Here is a 27,707-nt window from a genome sequence, read left to right on the forward strand (position 1 = left end):
ATTTTCTCCCTCACCAGAGGCCCAGAACCAATGGAGCCCTGTGACTGTGGATGAAAACCTCTGAAGTCAATAGCCCAAATCTTTCCTTGTCTGTTTTTCTCAGGTATTTTATCACAGTAACAGAAAGCTGAATAATTCAGAAAAGAAAGTATTTGACATTTTGGATTATTGGATGAGCTCTGAGTGCAGAAATGTGAATTTCTGGATACATCATAAAATTGATTTAAGCAACCACTATGTAATTTTTATGTGCCATACCTCGTTTAGGGAAAAAGGTAGAGACTACAATGATTTTAATTCTTGAAATACTTTTTAAAGACATTATTTCCCTGAATTTTTAATGACTTTGTTTTTCCTATTTTTCCTGATGCTCATAAAAACAAATGAAATTGCTCATTAAATCTTAGGGTAGATGTTGCCAGATAAAGATATAGGAACTGAAGCTTATATGAAAATGGGACGGTATAAAAGAGACCAAAAACAAAAAAGCAAACTAGTTTGGTACAAAGTTCACATATCCAGACTAGATCTACTAATTTTACATCCTTTAAGACCCCCAAACATTGCTAAGCAGAGGGTAAATACAGCAACAGCATTATCCCAAAATAGTGTGCTGTCATTATACACGATGAGATAGTGTTGTACTTTGGATATATTAGAGTTGGGATCTGCAATGTCTTACAAAGGCCCATGAGGTAAAGGCTTGGTTCCCAGGGTGGTGCTCTTGGAACCTGCTGTAACACCTGTTAGATATTAGAGCTAGTGGGAAGTCTTCAGGTTATCAGGGGATTTTAAGACCCAATTCTCTGCCTCTCTCTCTTTTCTTCCTGGCTTTGAGACTAGTAGTTTTGCTTGGCCATGCCCTCCTTCTGCAATATGTTGTCCAATACCAGAGACAAAAAAAAAAAAAAAAAAAATTGGTCTGATCAATCATGAATTCCAAAACTGTGAGCCAGAATACACCTTTTTCTCTTTATTGGTTAGTTATGTCAGGTATTTATTATAGTGGTGGGAATTTGACTAATACTCTCTGGCACCAATGTTCTTAATGAGCTAAAAAAGCTTTGTAGTCTAGATATAATACCAGGTACATAATTCAGCAGGAGGGACTCTCAAAGTGTGGGAGCTGGGACTGCACTTCCGATTCTGAATGTGTCAAGAGTGATACCCATGCCCATGACCCTCTATTTTTCCCATTCTCCGTCATCTTCTCTAATAACTCTCCCTGCTACTTACATATCTTTTTTCATCCCTAGACTTCACATATGAGGGAAATTGTGGAATACTTGTCTTTCTGTGTCTGGATTATTTTACTTAATATTATGATCTCCATTCCATTTATTTTTCTACGAGAGACATGATTTTATTGTTCTTTATGGCTGGATAATACTCCACTCTGTGTGTGTGTGTGTATGTGTGTGTGTCTGTGTCTGTGTATGTGTGTGTATCACATTTTCTTTATTCATTTGTCCATTGACAGACACACCTGGTCTGATTCCAAAACTTGTCTATTGTGCTGCACTTTACAAGAAACAATAAACTATAGGGTAGTATGCTGACTTTAATCCTTTCAAAAAATGGCACAGCTGTATCATAAGTAGTATTATATTTAGTATTCTGAGAACCTTTATCCGGATTTCCAGAGGGCTGTACTAATTTCAGTTCTCACTAGTAGTGTGTGAGTGTTCCATTTCCCCCCATATCTTCACCAGCATTCATTTCTTCTTTTGCATTCTTGATGATTGCCATCTGATTGGGTGAGATGGAATCTCAATGTAGTGTTGAATTGCATTCCCCCGATGGTTAAATATGCTGAACTTTTTTTTTCATATAATTATTGTCCATTTGTGCTTCTTTTGAGAAGTGTCTGTTTAGTTAATTTGCCCATTTATTGATTGGGCTGTTTGATTTTCTTGTGTTAAATTTTTTGCATTCTATATATATTCTGGATATCCATTCCCCAACCCCAGCAGTGGGCAGAGCCTGAAGATCGGTGCTGGGAGTCCTACACACTGCTTTCTTGGATCCTGATACTGAACAGCTGGAGGTACCAGGGGCAGGTAACCTAGATGATTGCCCTGAACCATGAGGCCAAAAGGAAAGGGAGGGCCCCCCGCAGGTCTTCTTCTAGCAGGACCCGTGGTTGCAGCTCTAGGAGCTGGCAGATGGAGAAGTCTCCAGCGTGGTTCAGTCAGCCCAGGAGAAGGTGGTGGCCTATCATGTGGTGGAAAAGACACTTCAGTGCCCTGAGTGGTGGGCTCAGTACATCAGCTGTATGACATACAGCTCTCCCTGGTTCATCTACAGCTGGAGCTACACATGAAAGAAGAAAAAGAAGACATCCAGATTAGGTGGTCCTGCATCCATGTGCCAGAAGTGACAATTAAGATCCAGCCCAAAGCACCAGGGGAGGGCCAGGTGGGTGAGACAAATGCAGTATCTGAAACCCTCAAGGATATTTTGAACTTTGTGGGTTCCGCCTTTCTGTCGTGGTTCTGAGCACCAAGCCCACAGACATAAAGTAAGCTCAGATTTACAGCACACTTCATCTACTGCTCAAGAATCCTGTCCTCCTAAACCTCATGAACTAAAACCACAGATGAAGAACATCTGCACCTCGCTGCTAAATGATCCTGATATTTGGGCAGTGTTAACCTTGTGTGCATTGCCCAGCTGAATGATCCTGTTGAGAGGTTTACCAGCACCCTAGCCAAGAATACTACTCACCTCATTTGGGAGGAAGAGTTCACCTTTGAGCAGAACATAAAGTCCAAGGATTTACACCTGCAGATTAGAGAGGACTGGCAGTACTCAGAAGTTCTGTTGGCCCTGATCACTGTGCTCTCAACCTGTTCTAGAAGCAGCCATCCAGGCTGTAGATCTTCTTTCTGATCAGTGGGCCCATGCTCAGCAGATCAACACTGGGCTCTGTCACTGCAGAGTTTTCTTATGTTGAACCCAATAAACTGAAATCCTGGCAAATCCCTTTCCCTGTTGCTGCTGCCAAGATAGGAAAGGATTGCATAGTGATACCGCATGGGATTGTGGTCACTACTGTCACTACAGTGAAGATGAAGCCTAACTATGATGTGGGGAGGGTGTCCCGACTGAGCTCTGAGTCTCCCCTGAAGACACCCATCAAGGTGAAAGTCATTAAGAAGGACATCTTCATCTAGACCATCTTATGCCATGGTGCACTTGTCAGGAAGATGTTCTCTTCTTCAGATATGGAACTGCTGGTGTTGAATGGCTTTGGTCAGGTCACTGAAGTTGCCATTCCGCAACTCATTGACTCTTCAAAGCTGAAACTCAAGTCATCATGAAAGAATAACACTATCATCATTTCAACAATCTCCAAGACCTCATTCTCTCAGGTCCACAACACTGCCCCGATGTAGGACTATGCATCCTCTGTGGACAGAACCCACCAGGATGCACATCTGGCCCCCCAGATGCAGCTGTGGCCTCTGTTCACTGGTGGAAGACAAGCCAATCCATTCCCAGCTGCCCTTGAGCCCCAGGAGAAGGTACTGAACCCCTAGGACTTGGAGAAGAATCCCCTGGCAGCAACATGTGGTGGCCCACTACCACTTGATTGATGGGACGAGCTGTCTGAGAGCTCCCTGAGCATCTCAGAGCTATGCACTACCAAGAATCCTAAAGGAGGAATTTTAAGGTGGGATGCCAGGCTGTTTTTCCTCCAGTGGCACCAGCAGAAACATCCCGGCATGAGCCAGTCACATAGTGACCTCATGTTCCTATAGCACTTGGAAGTAGGGGGCGACCCTCACTTAGCTGCTGAACAAGAAGCTACTTACTGTCCAGGCACTAGGATGAGAGCACCATGAATGCAATGAATAGGGCCCCTGTGGAGCCTTGCCTGCCTCCTTCCCTGCAGCTGGAGTACAGGCACCTAAGACAGCACCCTCACCAGGACAGAGCAGGCATTCTGGCCGCTACCATATGCCCACTCCTCCAGCATGGTTTTCCCCAACAATCTAGTTTTTGAAAGGGAAAGAACAATCTAAGTCTCCAGCTGGAGGCTTCCTCCAAAGAGAACTGACAATTTGCCACCAGAATCTCAGTGGAACCTGTAGCCCCCACCTAAGCATTGAGGTAACAGTTAGGAGAAGAGTTCCTTGCAAGAGAAATACCATGCTCAGCAGTGCCTGGGAGGGAAGCTGGGGATTTGATTTTACCCACACAGCTCTCTAGCAGCACATGTTTGGGGCCCATGCCTGGACCGTGTCATGGGGAAGTGTGCCCCTCTGGGCTGTCACTATGAACAGAGTGGATGCTCACCTCTCCTAATTTATTTCTTAGGAGTAAAAAGTATACCTGGCCCTGAGGACAGACCGGATTTTTTTTTTTTTAATTTAACTTTATTTATTTGTTTTTTGTTTGTTTGTATGTGGTGCTGAGGATCGAACCCAGGGCCTCACCTGCCTTAGGCAAGTGATCTACTACTGAGCCATAACCCCAGCCCCAACAGGCAGGAATTTTGATGAAGAAATTATGATAGCAGTTGAAATGCTTTGACAAATATAGGAAGGCATTTGCCTTTGCCCTTAGCCATAGAACTTGAATAGTTATGCAAACACTAAGTATGTCCTGTGCATATTATACTGAACATTTTCCCATGGTTACTTTGAGCCTACTTTCCAGTGGATATAGCATAAATGCTGATATGGTTCTTAAGTCTTCCTCTGCCATGTCTGCAGCTCAGAATGCCAGTGGAACAGCTTATGTGCAGATTTTCTTTCTGTCTGCTGCACTTACTAGACTAGAGTGGGAACCTGACCCAGAAAGTTGTGAGCAATAAGCGATAGGGCATAGAACATGGTAACACCCCCCACCCCCGCTACACACACACACACTATTTTGCCAAATATTCCCTACAGCCCAAACCAAGTACTTGTAGAACACTAGAAGAAATTATTTTGCATCTCAGGTGCCCATTTTAGGAATGGGAATTTAATAACAAATGGTTCAAACATGGGAAAATCTTTTTATGGGCTCTTCAGATTTCTGCTGTGAATAGTGCTCCTGGCCACATTTTGGAGTGTCCTTGTTTTTGGTTTCCAGTAGGAAAAATGATAAGCGTGGCACACACTTTTAAAACCCTGTGTACCTAGCAAACTGCTTCCCTCATCAGTATGCCTATACCTTGGGTCATTCAGTTTTCATGTTGCTCTGCTCCTCTTGAATGTATAATGCCAGCAGACATGCTTGTTGAAGAATGATTGTCACTGGAGTGACATATTTTGACCCTTTAATGAGACTGGTGTTCTTTTAGTAAGATTGGAAAGTCTGGTGTGACCCTGACCTCTGGCAGATGGGCAAGTGGGTGTGCGCCTTCCATTAACCCTTCAACATGTATTTCAGGGGAATAGAGCCATCAAGGAGCAAGGCCCTTTGTGAGAGCCAAAACTGAAGCACTTTTTTTTTTTTTTCCTGGTTTTGAGGAAGACATTCAAAAACTACATTGGGAATTCCACTTTCAAATGCACATTTTAAAATTCCTAGGTGTTTCAGAAATTATCAAGTGACTTTTTCTTTTTTGTTTTTTAAAATTTAGCTTTATTTATTTGTTTGTTGCTTGTTTGCATGTGGTGCTGGGGACTTTTTATCCTCACTTTGTTTTTAAAGATTGCATTTGAATGTTAACCTATTGTAAATTTCTAAATGTATCAATAGCAAATTGGTTCTCCCACCAAAAAAAAAAAAAAAAAAAGAGAGAGAGAGAGAGAGAGAGAGAGAGAGAGAGAGAGAGAGAAAAGAACAAAGAACATATAGCAAAAATACTGTACTGATACAGAATTCCTTGTGCTGATTTTCACTGAATTTTAGGGAAAGTTATTACCAAAAGCCAGTTGATAACATCTCTATAATTAATATTAATAGTAGCAGTAATCAGAATGTATGACCTTCATGGAATAGAAATTTACAAAGAATTCATTTGACTTTGACTCAATCATTCAAGTGGTGGTTTACTATGTTAGAAATGTTTCCAGTCAATGTCAGAATTCATTTGACTTTGACTCAATCATTCAAGTGGTGGTTTACTATGTTAGAAATGTTTCCCCAGTCAATGTCAGAGTGCTCTGGAGTGACTGATTCCACCTGTACTCATAGGCTTGTGTTCCATGGCTCAAACCAGTGTGGCTGTGTGGATTATTACAATATTGAAATACTTCCATACTAGTTGGTGAAGAGTCCTGAATGGGCCCCCTGCTGCCAGCCTGTCCCTGCATCTCATCTGATACTAACTACACTCCCTGTTCTCCTGTCAGCTGAAGCCCTCTGGGTCAACTCCAGCCCTATGGACAGGGAGTACATTCTTATTGGCTGTAGTCTGTGATATTTTTGTGGTTAAGTTTTTAAATATCATCTAGTGTAGCCTGCTCTTATTTAAATTTTTGACATTTCGGGGTTCATCATAGAGTTTTGTGTTAATTTGGATTTTGGAAAATTGTTCATTCATTATCTTGACTACTACTTTTTGGCATCCCTTAGAGGTTTTCCACCCCATCTTCATTTTCTTCAATCTGTAATTGACCCATCTGTATCCATTCTGGCATTCAGCTTTCAATTTGTTAGAGCTTTTATGTCATCAAAAGCATTAAAATAATGAGAATGGTTCCAGGTGCTGTTGGACACAGTAACAGACTCACATGAGGGCCCTGTCTTCCAGGGACATGGGGCCGAGGTTGCCATTGAGGAAGGCAGAGTCCACCTTCTCTTCCTCTCTGCAAAAAGGGGTGTGTAGTACTCAGCTTGGGCTGCCATAACAAAGTGCAGTGACAGAGTCGCTTGAACAATAGAAGTTTATTTTCTCACAGTTCTGGAGGTTGTAAGGCTGAGATCCAGATGTCATTAGGATATTTTCTTCTGAGAATTCTCTCCCTGGATTGTGTATGCCATCTTCTTCCTATGTCCTCACATGGTCCCCCTTCTTGTGTTTCTTTGTCCTAATCTCCCCTTTCCCTGTGTATGTGTGTGTGTGTGTGTGTACATATATGTACATAAACATATACATATATATGCATATATAATCACATATTAATTACATAAATTAATGGGCTTCACTGTGTCATTTCCATACATGCATGTATCATGAATTGATCTTCTTTTACCCTTGCTCACCCTCCCTTCTCCCTGATACCTATGGTCCTTGTTTCTGGATATCTTTTCTTGGTTTTTTTAGTTTCCACATATGAGAGAAAACATGCAATATTTTCCTTACTGTGGCTAAATTATTTCATTTAGCAAGAAGTGTTTTCTTGCAAATGGCAGGATCCATTTTTTTCTTTGAATAATATTCCATCATTATTTTTACTCTATTTGCTTTATTCATGCATCTGTTGACAGGCACCTCAACTGAGTCCACATCTTACCTATTGTCAATAGTGTCACAATAGACATGGTCATTCAGGTGTCTTTTTTATTTGCTGATTTCATTTCCTTTGAATAAATACCAAGCAGTGGCATACCTGGGTCATATGGTAGTTCTGTTTTAATTTTCTGAGATCCATCCCTACTGTTAAACATCCATAGATGTCATACTTATTTATATTCTTACCAACATTCTGTTTACTTCACATCCTCACCGGTGATATTAATATAAAATAACCATTCCAACTGGAATAACCATCTTACTCACCTTGGTAAGACATAATCTCCTTATAGGTTTGATTTGCATCTATGATGGCTAAAGATGTTGAGCATTTTCACATATATTTATTGGCAATTTGCATTTCTTCTTTTGAGAAGTGTATTTAGGTCATTGGTCCATTTTTATTATATGACTTGCTTTTTGGTTGTTGTGTTTTTCCTGTATTCATCCTATATCAGACAGATAGCTGGCAAAGACTGTCTCCAATTCTCTTTTGTTTCCTCTTCACTCTGCTGATTGTATTCTTATCTATGCAGAAGTTTTTTTTTTTTTTTAATTTGATACAGTCAAATTCATTCTCATTCTGATTTCCTGAGCTGTTGGAGTCTTCACTTGGAAATCATTGCTTTTGCCATGATCTTGAAGTGTTTCCTCTATGTTCTCTTTAGTAGTTTCAAAGGATCCTGACATACATTCAGGTCTTTAATCCTGAGATGAGTTTTGTACAAAGTGAGAGGTAGGGATCTAATTTCAGTCTTCTACATGGGAACATCCAGTTTTCCCAGCACCATTTGTTGAAGAAGGCTGTTCTTTCTCCAATATTTTGGCATATTTTTTTGATAATTGGTTGCAGTTTATATTTATTTCTGGGTTCACTGTTCTGTTCCAGTGGTGTACATGCCTCTTTATATGCCACTAGTATACTGTTTTTGTTACTATGGCTCTCCGATACAATTTGAAATAAGGTATTGTGGTGCTTCTAGCGTTGCTCTTTTTTGCTCAAAATTGCTTCATTCTGGATATTTTTTACTTACATATGAATTTTAGAATTATTTTTTTCTAGTTCATTGGAAAATGTCATTGGTATTTTTAGGGGGATTGCAGTGGATTGTAGATTTCTTTGGGTAGTATGGCCATTTTAACAATATGAATTCTCTGGATTCATGAACATAGTAGGTGTTTCCAACTTCTAATATGTTCTTCAATATCTCTCTTCAGTATTTTGTAATTTGCATGGTAGAAGCCTTTCACATTCTTAGTTAGATTTATTTTTAGGTGTTTCTTCTTCTTTTTCTTCTTCTCCTCCTTCCCCCTTTTCCCTTTCTCCTTCCCCTCCTCCTTCTTCATTGCTGTAATAAGATTAATAAGATTACTTTCCTGATTATTTTCTCAGAGAACTCATTATTGGTATGTACAAAAGCTACTGATTTTTGCATACTGATATTGAATCCTAATTAAATGAATTTGTTTATCAGTTATAAAAGTCTTTTTTGGCTTTTTTTTCAATTATCTTGTTACACAAACAGATCATTAGTAAATGAGGATAATTTGACTTCCTGCTTTAATGTTTACTTTCTCTTGCCTAATTTCTTTGGCTAAAATGTCTGGTACTATGTTGAATAAGGTTAGTGAGAGTGAGCATCTTCATCTTGTTCCTGATCTTATAGGGAGTGTTTTCAGCTTTTCTCAGTTTAGTATGATGTGTAGTCTTCACTGTGTTGAGACATGATCCTGCTATATGTAGTTTCTTCAGGGTTTTCATCATAAGGAGAATGCTGAATTTTATCAAAGGATTTTTGGCATCAATTGAGATAATCATGTGATTTTTATCCTTGATTTTATTTATTTGCTTTATTACATTTATTGATTTGTGTTTGCTGGACCATTCTTTCATCCTTGGAAAGAAAGAAACTTGATCATGTCATGTTATCTTTTTAATCTGTTATTTAATTAAATCTAAAAGTGTTTATTAAAGATTTTCATATCTGTGTTTCTCATATATATTGGCATATCTTTCAGTTTATCTCTAACCACATTTGGTTTTAAAGATTGGGTGCTCCAAGATTTATTGCTTATGCATTTATAATAATTATATCTTTATGATGAATTATGCCTTGATCAATATATAGTACCTACTTTCCTGATTTTGTTTTAAAGTTTGTTTAAGATCTCCTTTTCTGTTGTGTCCTTTATAGGTTTTCTTAGCAGGGTAATACTGGCTTCGTAGAATGAGTTTGGAAGCTTCCTTTCCCTGTTTTATGAATTAGTTTGAGCAGCATTCGTGTTAGTACTTTTAAAAATTAGGTAAAATTCAGCAATGATTCCATCTGGTCCTAGGATCGTTATTTCTTTTTTCCTTTTTTTAATATTTATTTTTTAGTTGTCATTTGAACTCAAGACCTTCATTTTATTTATTTATTCTTATATAGTGCTGAGAATTGATTCCAGCGACTCACATATGCTAGGCAAGCGCTCTACCATTGAGCCACAACCCCAGATCTCTTTTTTCCTTTTAATCAGAAAAATTTTATTACCGCTTCATTCTCATTACTTGTCATCAATCTAGTTAGGTATTTTATATCCTCTTTGTTGAATTTGGTAATTTATATGTGTACAGAAATGTATATTTTTCCATTTCTTCTGGATTTTCTAGTTTATTTGGCATAGAGTTTTTCAAAATTTTCCTTAATGATCCTTTGAATTTCACTATTGTTAAGAATCCTTTTTATGTCTAATTTTACTTCTTTGAGCCTTCTCTTTCTCTTTAACAGTTTAAGGGATTGTCAATATGATTTTTTTTCAAAGAACCAACTCTTTGTTTTATTGAGGCTTTGTATTATTCTTTTAGCCTTTAATTCATTCATTTCTTCTGTGATCTTTACTATTTCTTTTCTTCCATGGAGTTTGGATTTGGATTTTGTTTTTATAAGAAAATGTTATTGATTTTAGTTCTATTTTTATGACTTAGGCACCCATTGCTATAAATTTGCACTGCATTTCCTGTTCTGGTATGTTGTGGTTCTATTTCATTTGATTCAAGGAGTTTAAAAAATTTTCCATCTGATTTTTTCCATAATCTGCTATTCATTTAATAGTGTTGTTCAATCTACATGTGATTTTGTAATTTTTGCAGTTATTTCTAGTTTCTTTTCATTGTGATCAGATAAAATACAAGAAATTATTTTATTGAAAAAACTTCGGTAGGAGTTGCTCCATGGTATAATATATAGTCTACTTTGGAAAACATTTTTTGTGCTGAAGAAAATAATGTGTATTTTGTAACTGTTGGATGGAATATTTTGAAGATTTTGTTAAGTCTGTTAGATCTAAAGTATATTGTAAATCTGAGGTTTCTTTTTTATTTTTTTAAATAGTTGTACACAATACTTTTATTTTGTTTATTTTTATGTGGTGCTGAGGATTGAACCCAGGGCCTCAAACATGCTAGGCAAGTGCTTTACCACTGAGCCACAACTCCAGCCCCTTATGTTTCTTTTTTTGATTTTTTTTGGGGGGGTGTCTGGAAGATGTATTTACTGTGACCTATCTTTCCATTTATCTCTAATCATGTTTGTTTTTTAAAAATTGGTTGCTCCAAGACTTATTGCTTATACATCTATAATAATTATATCTTTGGATTAATTATTCCCTTGGTCAATATATAGTGACCTCCTTTTCTGTTCTGTTTTTATTTTAAAGTCAGTTTTATCAGTTATAAAAGTAGCTCCTCCTTTTTGCTTTTGGATTCCCTTTACTTGTAATAATTTTTCATTCTTTCATTAGCACTGTGCACATGAGGTAAATTTCTTGTAGGCAGCATATTGTTAGGTCTTATTTTTTAATCCATTTAGCCAATCTGCATCTTTTATATGGGAAATTTAAAACATTTACATTCGGGGTGATTATCAAAAGGTATGTACTTATTCCTGTAATTTTGCTCCTTTTTTCTTCTGGTAGTTTTGAATGTACCATTTTTTTTTCTTCCGGTCTTATTCATTTTAGAAGTTTACCATATTGATGATATATGATTCTTTACTATTTCTCATTTGCATGTCTACTCCTCTAGTGAGATTCACTTTTTCACATTTGCTGATAATTTTATCTTCCTTCCTCTTCTGAGTATAGTACTCCCTTTTGTATTAGTTTAGCTTTTTATCACTGTGACACAATATCTGAAAAAAAACTCTTAAAGGAAGAAAGATTTATTTTACCTCATGGTTACAGAGGTTTCATTCTGGGGTTGGCCAGCTCCATTCCTTTGTGCCTAAGGTGAGGCTGAACATCATGGCAGATGGGTTTGACAGAGGAAAGTTGCTCATCACCTGGCAGTTGGGAAGCAGAGAAAGGGATAGGAAGGGGCTAGTGACAAGATATGTTCCCCCAGGGCCTGCCCCCAAGGACCCACTCCCTTCAACTAGACCCTACTTCTCACAGTTTCCACCGCCTCACCCCAGTAATCCATTCATATTATGAAGCCATCAGTGGATTAATCCGCTCAGGACGTCAGAGTCCTCATGATTCAATCATTTCCTAAAAAGCCCCACCTCTGAATACTACTGCGTTGGGATCAAGCAATCAGAGTATGAGCCTTTTGGAAACATTCTGGATCCAAACCATAACAAGTATCTTCAGTGGTGCTGGGTGGTCATTCATTCCCTTAATTTATTCTTATCTAAAGTCTTTCTTTATCTCTCTTGTTTTCTTGAAGACTAACACTGCTGGGTATAGCTGTCATTTTTGACACTCTACTTCTTTATCCAGAGTACTTTCTTTTTTAAAAAAATCACCAGTCAGAATGGTTTATAGTCAATCATGAAGATCTCATTTTACCTTAATTACTTCTTTAAAGGCCCAATTGCCAAATAAAGTCACATTCTGAAGTATTGGTGGTTGAGACCACGTATGAGTTTGGGGGCACATAACTCAACCATAATAGGTAGGTGTGGAGAGTTTGGTTGTTTCTAGTGAGCATCAGGGACCTCAGGCCACCACAGTGTTTATAGCAGCAGGACTCACAGGGCCTGTGGATGAGGGTGGGTGGCATGGCTGGAGAAGCTCTGCCTTTGTTTCCCTAGCAAGTTACAATAAGTGACTTTATACATCAGTCAGTTAGTAAACAGCCCAAGAAAAACCAGTGTCTCTGAGACTTGTCAAGTGGTTGATTGCTTAATAAAAATGAACGATATCGTATGCATGGTTAGTAGTCATATATAGACTATAAATCCAAAATCCAAAGTGATTGTGCAGAATAATTATGAATTATGAATCCATGTGACATAACCTAGAAAACAAAACTAGTGTGATGTCACTCCTTGAAGGTAAAATACTGACTTAATTCATCCATAAGGCCAATCTGATGTTTATAGTGATGTTGTGAGAGAAATCAACACTTTAAATATGTGATCAGCTTCGAGACACGGCTAGAAGCTTAAACACACATTGATTCCCATCTCGCTATATTAGGCCACTCCCACCAGCATCAGTCATCCCAAAAGGATGTGATGAAGGCTCAGTGTGTCTTGTCAACACTGTTGAATAAAATGGGGTCATTTTGCATTTTCCCACCTGTTGGCCAAGACAGAATCCAAGGTCATTGAGAGTCCAGGTCTCTGGGGAATGAGAACAGCAAGAATGATGTGATAGGTTTGATGTAAGTAAAATGTGTCCAATTAAAAGTGCTGTCCTCAATTCTGAGATTAATCCACTTAGGATGTCAGAGACCTCATGATTCAATTTTGCATTAAAATTTACTTTTAAGAAATCAAAATCATAAAATTAGTTTGCAGTTTTTAACTTTCTGTTTTATTTTAAATATTTTTACTTCTTTACTTGGCCAAGGCAAAACAAAAAATTACATCACACCTTGATTTGGGAATTTCAAGTGTTTCTTTTTTTAATTTAGAGGCTCCATAAATGTATAAAGTTGAAGATTGTTCCTGTAAAGCAGCAACTCCTGGGCCCCAGGGCAGCTCCAGGAGCCATGCAGTACAGATACCTTGGGTGGGGAAGAAACTGTTGGAACCTGTGTGTGCATATCAAGCAGAAGGGGCATCCTTGTCTTCTTCATTGTTAGTGAGCAGGTGGTAGGGTGCCTCCCTGATCCTTGACAGTCCAGGTCCCTGTGGATCCTGGGTTCTGCAGTGAAGAGGAGTAACCTCTATGCAGAAGGTCTGAAGAGGGATGTCTAATTATTCCCTCTAAGCAGAGGGTGATGACCCCAGCTGTAGGTGCCCCTCTACAGGACTTGCTGATGACATTGTCTAGTTTTATTGAACAACCCAGAATGGCCTTGTGGCTTAAGAACTTTCCTGCCAAGAACCTAAAGACTATGAAGGGAACAAGCAAGATCCTGATAAAGTCATGTTCCTTGAAGGAGAACTTTGTCTGCCAGGTGACTAGTAAAGCCAATGGTAAACTAACTACAGCTGCAAGAAATGAGGAACCTGCCCTGAAGGTCATAGCAAAGCCATTAAGAACAGAGGCTTTTATTTGAATTAAATATCAGCAGTCCCTTTTGTATAATGTGCTGTGGTTTATATAATATATACTGTTAACTTTTTGTATCTGCAGTCCTTGTCCATGGATTCAACTAACCTCAAATTAAAAATATTGACAAAGAATAATTTATCTGTATTGAATACATATAGACTTTCCCTCTTGCTGTTATTCCTAAACAATACTGTATAATAACCCTTTCCTGGGGCCCAGAGTCCATGGGCGATGTGAGGTAGCAGGGCACAAGGCCTGCTAGGGCATCTGAAGTTCCACACACTGGAAACACTCCTTCTGTGTACTGGGATGGTGGCACTGGGGCTGGGGAGCATCCTGATTTGGGTTTTCCTGAGGCAGTGACTGAGACTAAATTCTGACTTGTTTGGAGCTACCTTCTCTCTCAGGTGGGATGCTCAAGGTGCACTGGAATATATCTGGAGAGGGGGCCTAACTTCCACATCTAAATTGATTCACCGATAGTGAGCCTGGGGCTGAGGTGATAATGATGGCTCACAGGTATCACTAACCAGACACAGTGACCACCATTTTGCATGATTTAAATAAACTGCCATGTCTTAGCATTCAGGTGTGAATATAAGAGGCTTGCCCTGAATCACATAGTGGTGTGTGGGTGGGGGGTGTTGGGGGGAGGTGCTCAAACCTGCTAGCATGGCTGCTTCTCCAGACTCATTATGGGTTTATGGACCCTCTGGGAATGTGGCCAGAACTCCTGATCCTACAAATGTGCTCATGAGGCCCTTGGCAGGGACTAGTGTTTCCCTACTGATTCTAAATGCAGAAAACAGTTAATCCCCTTTGCTCACCCAGGGAGTAGCTCCTGGGGCAGGTGGTTGTTAGTTGTCCTCTACCTTCCATGGGATAATCCACAGTTCCCTGTGGTAAGGACAAACCTTCTATTTGTGGGGAGCACATACACTCTAAAGCTGAGAGATGCCTGATTTTCTACTTAGCAAAGCATGGGAAGTCTCCTCGTGAACAATATTAATTTACAGAAAGAAGTAGACATTTCAGGAGCACCCTTTCATCAGCTTGTTGTTAACACCTTAGCTTGAAAAGCACCTCATGCAAAGGAAAACTGCAGGGACTCACTCCTGCCCTTGGGAAATGTGGAGTGTGTCATACACACCCAGGGAAGTGCCAGCATTGTGCAGATGTCCTTGGGTGCATCTGATGACAGCAGATGGAAGGGAGAAACTGCTGTTTCACTGGGCTGTGGGGTTGAACTATCCTTTCTTGTAAAGGAAAAAAACATTTTTCAGTAAACTTGAAATCTATGGCACCAATAAAAGAGGAGGAAGTGTGCCTGGCAGATGATCTTTTTAACTAAGAAACATGCCTTACATCTGCATAATTATGTTTATGAGAATTGTTTTTAGAGAACTTGAGCAAACAGTGCATTATGGGAAGGAAATTCTAAGAAAATCATCTTCATTGCATATATAAGGTTAGTAGTGGGTTACTAATATTATTTCAGGAAATATTTTGGAAAAATAGTAAATTGGAATCAAGGGTTGAATCCCATTGGTATTATTAAGTAAAAATAAAGTGCGATAAAATATATTTAGATTATTTACATTTTCCCATTATCATTTTATTCATGAATATTAGTTAGGTTAACAAGATAAAGATATCAGAATATTCACTTTGCTCACATGCATGGTCACCACAGCAATTCAGCAAGTTATAGAAATTTAATATTATTTTGATTAATGATCATAACAGATTCATTTAGGTTCCTTATTAGCAGTTGCCAGATAGAAAACCGTGTATTTGTAAAATTTTTAAGTTTCCTAATTAAACGTTCTATTTGTTCAGCTTTTTATTTTCCATTCATGTTATTTCTTGACTCATTTTCCAAGTCTCATAAACATTGTTATAATCCCATGGAAATTACTTTCCTTCATAGTGGAGATGACACTGAGAAGTGCTGGTGGGTGTTGGGTCCGTCAGCAAAGCCGGGCTCTGCCATTACCCTAACATCAGATGGCTTTCATTGACAAATCAGGTGCCCAATCCCTTAAGCTCCCCAGACCTCTCCACCCACTCTCTGTCGTTACTCACTAGAGTAAAGCAGGATCCCACAAGTTCAGCCACCTCTGCACAGTGGCCCCTCCAAATCTACTGAGGACATCACCCTCCTGCCTCCCAAGTCCAGCACCAGGCCAGGCCGACAGGAGTTTTCTGGGCTGCTGTCAGTTTTCTGGGAAGTGACCACTTAGAGTGTCTCTAACTGATTTCTAAGACAAATCCAGGTCATCTCTGGCCCTAAGTTCCCACTTCCTATGGATTCCATTCATGCCTTCATCAGTCATTTGTGGACATATTCCAAATGCCTGATTCTGGCAGCCAGCTTCCCATTTCTTTGTACTTTAGGGAAGGGGGTGACAATGAATAAATACAAAAATACTGGGTCAGGCAGGGGGTATGGACTAGGAAGAGCAGACCTGGCCCTCCTGGGAACCATGGAAGATCTTGAGGATGGGCATTGAGAAAGAAGCCCATTGAGAAGGGAAGGAGCCCTGCAGCATTGAGGAGTGATCATTCCAAGCACAGGGAAATCAAGCAGGGTTTCTGTGAAGGAACAGCATCCAGAATGGTTCAGGGAAAACCTCAGCATGGGTGGCGTGCCATGGGGGAGGGTCATGGTGAGAGTGAGGCCACAGAGCCCCAGGGGCCACACCCTGCAGGACTTTGAGGCAGTGGGTGAGAACCTGAGGTTGTTCTAACCGGGTGAGTTGCACAGGATTATTTTGAGGCAGATGTAGATCACTTGACTTTCGACAGTTCCCCTACTGAAGCCAGTGGTTATGGTCCCTCATTGTAGTTGCAGCTGGATGGCTGAGGGGTTTGGGCTAATTTTGTATTTTCTGCTCTGCACTATATAATTCATAGTAGCAGAATATTATCTTTTAATTCACAATATGTCCCATTTTAACTACAGTACCTAGTGTGAATTGGTTTCTCAACTTGGGTTATATTTGTGTGGGGGCGGGGAGGAGAGGTGGGGTTGAGGAGAGACTGTACACTTTCTGTTAGTGGAAGCTTCTCTTTTTTCTTCTCTATCACTTTACATTTGTAACTCCATAAATTCTTCTCTGTTTGTGTGGATGCCTAGGATATTGTGTGGGTGCTCAGCCCCTGGGAGGTAGATGTGAGTCCAGATGCTTGTTTGCTGGTTCATATCATTCCTAGAGTCCATCTGCTGTAGGTGTTTATTGTGTTTCCAGACTAGTCAACAATCCAGAATTCAGTTCCTGTCTCCAAAGAAATAAAAGGGGGGCCATTTATACATTTGACAAGATAATAACTAATACTGGACAAATAAGATGATGATTTCTCTCACTGAATGTTGGCTGCATTTTATTCGTGTTTAAAATTTGTGATTCTCTAAACTGTGGGTCAAAGTTGAGGATAGTGAACACCTGTAGAGGAAGGAATTTTTCAGGTCTACACTTAGAATCTGCAGTTCTTCTGTTCAGAGGCAATGACATTACAGAGGAACAAAAGTTCCTGAGGATTTTCCTAAGCAGAGAACGTCATCTGGGAGGCCACATTGACAGTGTCTCAGGGGTCTGGCCAGTGTCCTTGTGCTTCCAGTTGGCTAAGGAGTTTCACATGAAAGAAAAATGATGTGGGGTTTTCTGTAGAAAATTTCTGTGAAAGGTCTCTGTGTTCAGTCCCTGTGGGGATTCTGAGGTGCCTGTGTGATATCTCTGTGTGGGTCTTTTAAAATCTGTGTAAAGTCTGTATGAGGTCTCTGTGTGAGGAGGACACTCCATGTGGTCAATGTGTTTGTGTGAGATGTCTGTGTACTATCTGTGGGTGGTCTCTATGAGACCATTGAGGAAATCTGTAGGACATCTCTGTGGAGATGTTTCCCCTTGGTCTGGAACTCTGTGGGAGTTCTATGTGAGAGATCACTGCATGAGGACCATGTGGCAGTGAAAGGTTGTTTTCGGAGACTCTGTGTCTCTGAGGTCTCTCTGAGGTCTCTGTTAGTACAAATCTTTCAGAGGTTCTTTTAGGAAGTCTGTCAAGGGTTCTGTGAGATCTGTGAGGACCCTGAAGTTGGTGCTATATCTGAGGGAAGTCCTTGTGTTACTGTGACTGCTGTGTTAGAGGTTCTGTAGTGGATTCTGTGGCCATCTTTAGGTTGGGTCTGTGAATGGCTATGTGCCAGGGGGTCTTACTTGTGTCTGACAGAGGATTCTGTTACATCTCTGTGTGGGGGTCTCACTGTGGGTCTCTGGGATGTCTCCTGGTTGTTGGAATTACTGCCCTTTCTAGATGACAAAGCTGACAGAAGCAGAGGGAAACAGGACTTCCTTTCTCATGACTCTGGCTGTCCATCAATTTTGCTATCTGTGGCATTATCCCTTCGCAATACCTGGGGTCCACATCCAGGTCCTCTTCCCAGAGAACCTGCCTCTCTGTGCTTTGAGAGGGCCCAGCAGGGCCAGATTCAAGGATCTGACTCTGTTCAATCCCATTTGGTGCCTGGGTCTTTTCTTGATCCTAGGCCTATTCTGAGGTCTGCTATTTTCAAATAAGGGACAGGACCTGGCTCAGGGTTGGCCTGTAGGGCCTGTTCTCGCACTGGAAAGGACTACCTGGCTTTACCTATGGAGTACTTTCAGACATTAGAGCAGGACCATGCCTGTGTCATCTGCCTTGGTGGCACTTCATGGTACAGGACTCTCCATCACTTAACAGGGCAGAGGGCCCATGAGTGGTGCTGCTGCCTTCCCCAGGTGGGCCATAGCATCAAACATTCTGCAGACATGGTTTCTCTTCTTTGTCCTTTGGGACCTGCCTGCTTTCCCATGTGGAGAGGCTGCAGGAAGAAGAAGCCTGTGTTGGAAGCAGAGTGAGGTCAGGGAAGTCTGCTGGTTGCCCCCACCCAGCTTACTCCTACATTTTGGACAAGTCACTGCCATGATATGACAAGTTCTAACTGAATCACTTTTTCTTCTCTAGTCTCTGGAAAAGCAATTTCTGGAAGCCTACAGAATCTTGCTTTGTGATTCCAGGCTACTCCTTTTGGACTTTTTAGGTCCCTGCTTTTCCACTGCAGAAGAAGTGCTAGGGCCATGTCTAAAGGTCATCTAACTGGAAGTCACAGCTGGAGTTCCTTAGTTCTGGCTACTCCAATTGATTAACTCATCCGTTCTTTCTCTCCAGCCTGTGTCTTTGCTAAAGGGGCTTCTCCAGGTCTGTGGTCTGGGAGCTAGAGAGGGTGCACAGGGTTGAGGCCAGAGTGAGTCCACAATTTTCGGTCCCTCAGGTTGGTGGCTGGTAATAGGAGTGCAGAGGCTTCCCATAAACCACACCATTTGTGATATCCCCATGTTATTCTCTTTCTTTGGCTCCATTTTAATCCTCCACATCCCATTCTCTGCCCACTCTGCCCCAATGTCAGATGGTTAGTGCATACATATTTGTGCCAACTGGGGGTTGGGGGGTTCAGGGTTAGCAAGTTGCATGTGACACAGCCCTTAGCAGCCAACTTGCTGTTCCCACCCAGACACATACAGATCTACAATTTTCATTCTGGCCACTGCTTTAGAGAATGAGGAAGGCAGGAGCAGAAATAGGTGACATGGCCACTGCATGCAGCCTGAAGAAAAAGGAGCTGGAAATGCCCATCTCTATGTTAACCTCCATAAGGCAAGGGTTCACAGGGCAGTTTTCCTGTGTTTCCCACCAAGACATCCAGCAGCAGGGACTCTCTGGCCACCTCTGAACTCAGGACCAGGAAAGTATAACTTTCCTGGACATGGGAAGCTACTAAGTTCCATGGTATCCTTGTACCCCAAACTGTATAGCTTCACAAAGATCAGGATTGAGGGAAAGGCTGATTCAGACCTTGGGGTGGGTTTCTCGTGGGGTAGCCCCATTCTTGATGAGTCCCTAAGGCATTCTCTTATTTCTAATGATCAAGTCATGAATTCTTAAGTTGTAATGAGAGGATTGATCTGGCATAAGGGTGGGTACTCAATGCCACTGTCACCTCCCTGCATGTCCACTTCCTTCTAGAATCCAGAGTAATGAAGAACAGATATGACCTCCTTCCCTAGACCAGCAAGACATAGACAAAAGCCTCTCTGATTAAAAAAAAAAAGCAATATTATTAAGCCATTGTCACCTCATTAAGAAGAAACCATTATCAAACAGGTTGGGCTCACATGAGGACAGTTTTTCTCAGTATGGTCTGAATTGTGGGAAAAACTTTTTCCCAGCAGGATAGGAGTGGGAAGCATGTTGATGCTGACGAGACAACAAACGTCTCTGAAGAGCACAGTGCCTTGGATAGTGCACACTGTGGCCCGAGATACCTCCCACCCTGGGTCCTCTGCTGGCAGGGGCTGGACAGAGGTGCAGACTCCTAGGAAGCTAGGATGTCTGTAGCCCGGAGCACCTCAGGGGCACAGTCCTGATGAAACATGTCAGTGGCACAGTCTTGCGGGATGACACCTGTAGCCAGTTCTTGAGGCTGGTTCTCTGGCTCAGTCTCTGCTTTCAGGCATGAGTAGTATCTTGGCCCTGGGAAATAGAACTTATAGGAGGGTGTTACTGATCCTCTGAGATTCTAAATTCCCCAGATTAATATGAACATTTGGGAAGTTTTATGGTCTTTCTGATTTCATTGGTGATTCCCCAGTTAGAAGACTCCTCCTCATCATCCTCTATTTCTCTGACTTCTTCAGCCTTTAAAAATTGGTGTCCTACCTGAAGTAATGACATGCTGTGGCATGAGACTTGTAAGGTCACACCTCCACTCCCCAGGGACTCATGTCTGCCCATTTCTAGGCTTGGACTTGGTTCCAGGCTCTCTTACAGATCCCAGGACAGTACCATTGTGCCAGGTTCTGCCCATGAGAATGTAAGTGTGAGGCTGAGAGGGCAAGCTGCCCTCTTCTGTGGTTGAAGGAGCATCTGAGAGCCCACAGTTCTCACTAGATGGAGTTCTGCTCAAGGACTCAAATGAGGACTCTTCAGGGTGGGAACTGAAGTTTGTGCTACTTCCTTCAGTCCTGGACCTTTCTGGGTGGTTTTTCCCATCATGGCCAATAGAGTCAGCCGTGGAGTCACAGGAGGATGAGGAGGGGAGGGCGGGCTGTGGAGGTAGTGAAGCCTCAGAGTTTTTCATCTTCAAGACATTTACATGCTTGAGGACCCTGAGGGGTAGGTCCCACCTGTGCCTCACTCTTAGACTTGTAGCATCTGCCTCCAGCACCTGCTGAGTGCCAGCATCAAGGAGGGAGATTTCCTGGGAGGTGTTCCTGAAGACTTCCCCACCTTTTAAGGATGGTCTATCCCAAGTTATCTTGTGGGTGTTTGAATTTCCAGGTGGGGCAGAGACATGATATGTGCCCTGGAATGCCAAACACCCTAGGAATCATTCCTTCTTGGATTATCTCTGCCCTCTCTGAACCAGTCTCTTGTATAGGAGGGCTTTTGTTGTCTGGAATTACTGAGTTACAGGAAGACCCACAATTATCCTTTGCCTGATCTGTCCTTGGGATGTTGTCCCAGGACTCGTTCAGATTCAGAAGTGGGTAGATATTGGGTGGTTGTCTGTACTGGTGTAGCATAAACCTCTTCTGAAGGTGTTGCTCCCATTTCTCCTGAAGCTCAAGGCTGAAGAAATCCCCTGGGAGCTTGTTGATGGACTTGTGATCACAGGAGGCCCTCTTCTCAGAAGTGATTTTCTGAGACTTCTGGACCAAATAAGGTAAAGCCTCTCTACTTTCTACTTGTATTCTTAAAATGTGGTATTCCAGGTGTTGAAGAGCAGAAGGGGAAAGCAGCTGGGTCTCCTCTTGGCTTGTGGGGCATGGAAATCCACATGTGATATTCAGTGAAACATGGCATTGCAAACTTGGGAGAGATGATGGGAGATGGGCCTGATGGTGGGTCTGAGCCAGTGATGGTGACTGGGAGCAAGACAAGGTTGGAGTCACAGGCTGAAATTGAACAAGAGGGTGGAGCAACTGGGAGGAAAAGAGTGGCCCAGGTGCAGCCTGCACCTGCCCTGTAATGTAATCAAGCATTTCATTGAATGCAATGGAGGAAAAGTCTGCTGAGGACCCAGACATTCTGACAGTAGCCACCAGAGACTTGCTATGCAGAATGGGGAGGCCACAAAAGAGCTGGCTGCATTTCTGCTGTAAATGGTCCCCCCAGGACCTTGGTGTAAAAGAGCTGCCGAGGAAAAGTAAGCATCTCTAGGCTTGCCTTTTGTGTTTCAGAAGGGTCGTGGGATGGTGGTGTCCTGCTCCCTGCCAGGGACTGTACTGTGCTTCCCAGAGAATTCAGGGAGTAGACTGGTTCATCTTTTGTCTTCACATTACAAATTTTCCTTCCTGCTCTCTTCCTGATTGGTATCTCCATCAGTTTCTGGATACCAGGGTTAATGAAAGAAGTCACTTCAGCCTCTACTTGCGAGAGTGGGTGGTTTGCCTAGAGTGAGTCCTCTGGTGGGTGGGAAGCATGATCTCTCTTGGATTCACTGTGTGGGGAGCGGGAGAGGCCACAGACTTTGGCAGTCATCTGCCACTAAGAGAGGGATGAGATGAGACAGGTGGAGAGAATATGGCCTGAGACTGCTGGGAAAGGAGATGGCAATGGGACAGGAGAAGGCAATGGCACAGGAGATGGCGATCGGATAGGAAAAGGCAACCAATAGTTGTTGGGTGGAGATAGCTCTGTGGCTTGGTTCCCAGTGAGAGTATCATTGAGTCACACTGAGGAGTCAGGTTGGGGTCTGGCAGAAATACACAATGGGCCATGGGATCAGGAGGGATAAGATGGGGGAGAGGAAAGTCCACGTGGCTGAGGTGAACATTGTTCTAGAGGAATCACAGACTCTGGTGACTGAGAGGCATTCAGGGTTGAGTGTGACTGAACAGAAACTGAGGAAGTCATTAGGTCTGCTGAAGGAAGTAGAGGCCAGGAACAAAGGGTGCTTGCTCAAAGAAGTCAGGGAAGCCAAAGGGAAGAAGGCAGTGGCCAAATCATCCTCCCCAGGCAGTACGTGATTGGTGGACTCCAGCTGACTCTGTTTTCACATCTCATCTGGGTCATCTCCTTTTAAGAGCTGGTGAAAGCTGCTGCCATCATGGAGCTTCCCTAGGTGGCTGCAAGAGATAGAGGCTCAGGCTGTAGCCTGAGCAGATGAGGCCAGGAGGTATAGGAGCTGGGGCAGGGGTGGGCACCTGTGGTCGTGGCCCCTCGCTACCCCACACCCTGAGTTTTCAAAGCTCTTGCTCTCCCATATTCAGAGCTTTAGTCAGATCCTGCCCCAACCAAGGCTGCCCCCTACCCCATGAGAGCTTTGTGTTGTTGGATCTTATCACAGGCAGCAGTAGGAAGGACACAGGGACTAGTGGAAAGCGACTCACCTTTGTAGAAGTGAAAGCAAATCTTCAGTCTCTTCCACTTTCTTCCAGCAATCACTATAACCTGAAAATGGAGGCTGGGTTATTGTGGAGAAGGGAGGGTAAGTGGAATGTCCATGTGAGGCAGACTGGGAGAGTAGACTCTGGAGGGCCAGTGCCAGTGTTCAAGGCCACATGACAGGTGACAGGGATAGCAAGGCACATGCAGGGGCAGCACTTTGTCATTAACTTAAACTTCCACTATCCCCTGTTGTACTCCCTATGGGGAGAAAGTTTGGGCCATCTCAGAGATGAATCACCCTTGGAGACATGAGAGCCTGTTCACATTTTGTCCAGGAAGTCCCACCACCATATCCAAATGAAGCTGAGGGGACAAATGGCAGTCCGTGTAGATAATATATCTGTCCCATCTGGAACATGGGGGCTTGTTGGAAAGAAAAGGAAATCAAATGGTCTTTCTCCCTCCTCTTCCCATGTTCATTTCCAGTGTTCCTCCACCTGTTGCTAAGGTAACCTGCCCCAGGAATTGTTCCTCCCTGTAGGGAGTTGTAGAAGTTGTTAATTGATGCCTCCTGGGCTGCTGCCTTCCTGCCTGGATCACTCCACCATTGAGTCCACCTCTGGGTCATGTATGCAGGATTGGAGAGGAGAGGCAAGATAAGGGAGAAGGAAGTCATGAGAACAGAGGAATTCTAAAATATAAAATGAACAGGAACCCCACTTGTTTTTAAACGCAGGTCTGGGACCCCTTTTCTGCAGAGAAGTCTAAATAAAACTTGCTTTCTATGCCTACCTTGGCATTTCTCGGGTGTTCAGTTTTCACCCATAGGAAAACAACTAGGCCATGATGGATTCTCCTCACTGGCAGGATCACAGACAGCATGGCTCTGATACTACCCATACCACCCTACTAGACATCACCCATCCCTGGCCCACTGTAGCTTCATTCTGGGCACAGAACCTGAGAAGTGTCTCTGATTTGATGATTTCCTTCCCAGGATTCTCCCTCTCAGGTCTGTACAAGTGACTTCCTCTGGAACGTGGCTCTGGTCTCTTGGGAACAGGGGAGAGCAAGTCACCTCTGGAGTGGAAGGGCAAGGCCTTACCTTTCAAAATGCCACTCTTCTTCCTGTTCTTGCTTTGTCCCTTCTTCACCTTTGAGTGCTGGCAAACAAGAAAGAAAAAGAGACTAGGGCCTAGTTTTCCCTTCTGCTCTCCTAGACCAGCTGCAAACACTGCATGTTTCTGAGCAGCTTAACTTTCTACAGTTAGCTAGTGGAGACCCTTTTATTCAGAGACATTTTAAAAGTGTCTTTATTTTTCTTATTTGGAAAACACAAAAAGGGTTTTCTATATAAACTACCCCATGCATGTCCTCAGTCACTGATCCTTGGCTCAGGAACAGACTCATTTCTTCTCAGCTGCCAGGCAGGTTTGTGCTCCCTGAGGCCAGAGGTGTCTCCAGCCATGATGGAGGCCCTCAGGGCTCGGCACAGCCTTCATATGAACCCAAGGCGGAGGAAAGGCTTGCTCCACAGACACCCTCCAGGAGAAGATGAGAGATGGAGCAGTGCAGGGCCTGAACTTCTCCAGAGGTTCCCAACTCTCTCAGGAGTGCAAACCTCAACCACTGAGTCATAGTGTGTGCTTCACTCTGGGACCTGCAGCTCACCACATGTATGGACTGAGAGCTTCAGATAGGAGAAGCCTTAGTGCACACTCTCTCCCTGCCCTGGCCTGCCTGTCCCAGAGTGATGTTCTGTTCTGTCCTGAGATTTTTTTTTTTTAACTGTTCCTACTTATTTTGAAAAAAATCAAAAGAAGAGTAGACAAAAGAGAATGTGGCTTTTCTGAGGTTTTCCTTACCTTCCTGAGTTTTCCCTTTTTCCTTGGTGGTGGCAAGAATGGATTACCCTGCAGGGCAATAAGAGGAGAAAGAGCCCCAGTCCACACACTGGGCAAAGGATCATATCCATTGCCCAGGTGGTGAAGCTGAAGTTCAGCCATGTGGCACTAACGCTGTTCAGAGGAAAGAGAGGATATTCCATCATCTAAATCGCACTGTTCTGTTTGGACATATGAGTCCTGAGAGTATGCTTTAGCAATGGGGAGTCTTACTCAGGCCTGTGTCACAGGGCTGTGCCCTCTCATCAAAAAGGGATCCTGACAGCAGGGGAGGGACAGGAAGTGGAGGCAGCACTACACCCCTGCCCACCCTCCAGCCCAGCATGTCCTCCACATTCAGCCTTCTAGATCCTTCCTTCCAACTCCACCTGCTCACCCTGCCACAGGTGACCTTGTTTCTGCCTAGTACACAGACATGACCTGCTTCTTTGTAGATCTGTTTAGCTCCATAGATATCACACTTTTGGAAATTTGGATCATTTCTGTAATTGTTATTTCACAGGGAACTTTACTTTCAGGTTCCCCCTCTCTGCAGCCGGCTTCCCACACAATAGTTCCTTGCCTTGCATCAACTCAGACACAGAACTGAGATCTTTTCTATACTTATTTAGTTTTGTGAATTTTGAGTAAAAATATCTTCATGATTTTCTTCTAGTTAATTTTATTACCTTCAGCCAGAGAGTCTTGGAACAACAACAACAAATAACTAAATTAAATATACCATTATTAAAAATTCAGAAGGAGAGGTATAGAAAATGAAAAAATCCAAAGAATTTTTGGATGTTTCTAGTATATTTGATTCCAAAATCAATGTTTAATGGCAGAAGATATTTCTGAGAATTTCTGTAGAGACACAGATACACACAAACAGATGCAAAATCAAGTATTTATGTGTGATATGCATACCAAATATGCATCTGTGATGTGAGTAGTGATGGATTTTTTTTTGATTTTACAAAGAGGAAACATTGAATCCAGAGGTCTGTGTTTTATCACATATTTGGTAAGTTTCTAGTCCTTATCTCACAAGGAGTTTTTCTTCCCCCTTCTCCCTCTTTTCTTTCTAAGTCTCTCCTTTTACATGTAGCGGTAGCAGTGCTGATGGAAATGTCCAGGTCATGCAGATGGAAGGATCTCTGCTCTATGCTGTTGTGTTGCCTCTGCCCCTTTACTGTACACAGGTTGGCTATACTGATGTGAATCTGTTTCCAGATAATATTTGCTAATACTTCATGCATGTTTTCTTATCTTCTTTCATGACAGATTCTTTAGATTTCTTGTAATCTTTGTCTGATTTTGTTATTACATTAGTGCTAGTCTGATACAATGAGTTAGAAAGTAGCTCCTTTGCTTTTATCTTCTGGGAGAGATTTTAGAGAATTGATATAATTTATTTCTTAAATATTCATTAGGATTCACCAGGAACCTATCTTGATCTGGTGGGATGGCTTTATTGGTTCTGTGTCTTTGATAAGCTACAGTTCTATTCAGATTGATCATTTCTTTTTGTGTTAAATCTAACATATTTGTCCTGCAAGAAATCAGTACATTTCATGTAGTATCTTGAATTTAAGAACATTGAGTTGTTTGTGGTATTCTTTTACTACTTTTTTAATGTCTGTGGAATCTGTATTGATGCCACCCTTTTAGTTTTTGATCTTCCTCATTTATATCTTTTTTTTCTTGAATATATTGTCTAGAGGCTCATTGATTATACTGATTTTAATTGACAAGTAATCACACATACTTATAGGGCACAATGGGCCAAATGTAATGTTATGATATAGTATGTCAGGTCAATTAATATTTCCTACCTATTGCTTCACATACTTATTACCTTTTTCTAAGAAATTTTAAACTCTACTTTTTAGCAATTTTGAAATACACAATATTAAATATAGTCCCTATATTAATCAGTTTTTCTCTGAACCTGACAAGAAAAACTTAGAGGAAGAAAAGTTTATTTTGGGTTCTGCCATCTCCTTCACTGGGCCCAGGGTGAGGTAGAACATCATGGTGCAAGAGCATGGCAGAGGAAAGCTGTTCAGCTCATGGCAGGCAAGAAGTATAGAGAACCAGGTGTGTTGGTACATACCTGTAATCCCAGAGGCTCCAGAGGCTGAGTCAGGAGGGCAGAAGGATTGCAAGTTCAAAGCCAGCCTCAGCAACATAGCAGGGCCCTAAGCAATTTAGAGAGACCCTGTGTCAAAATAAACATAAAAGGAGGATTAGGATGTAGCTGAGTGGTTATGCACCCCGGGTTCAATCTCTGGTCCAAATAAATAAATAAAAGGGAGGGAGGGAGGAGGGGGGGGAGGGAGGGAGGGAGGGAGAGGGAGAGAGAATGAGAAGACTTGTTGATTTTTCAATTTGTTTACCTTTTTTTTTTTAGTATGTTATGAGGACAGAGTGTTGATTTCTAAGATCCTTACATGATGGAGAACTCAAAAGAGGATATCCCTAACCTGATTCGTGCATTGTTTATTCCATCT

The 27,707-nt window shown here is 42.0% G+C and overlaps 1 pseudogene; it reads left to right on the forward strand.

The window, feature by feature from the left end:
• The first annotated feature begins 932 nt into the window (after positions 1-932).
• LOC143382662 (C2 domain-containing protein 2-like) overlaps positions 933-27,707 on the forward strand; it is a 30,281-nt pseudogene continuing 3,506 nt past the window's right edge.

This window comes from Callospermophilus lateralis, chromosome 17 (assembly GCF_048772815.1).
Source record: "Callospermophilus lateralis isolate mCalLat2 chromosome 17, mCalLat2.hap1, whole genome shotgun sequence".
NCBI classification, from domain to species: domain Eukaryota; kingdom Metazoa; phylum Chordata; class Mammalia; order Rodentia; family Sciuridae; genus Callospermophilus; species Callospermophilus lateralis.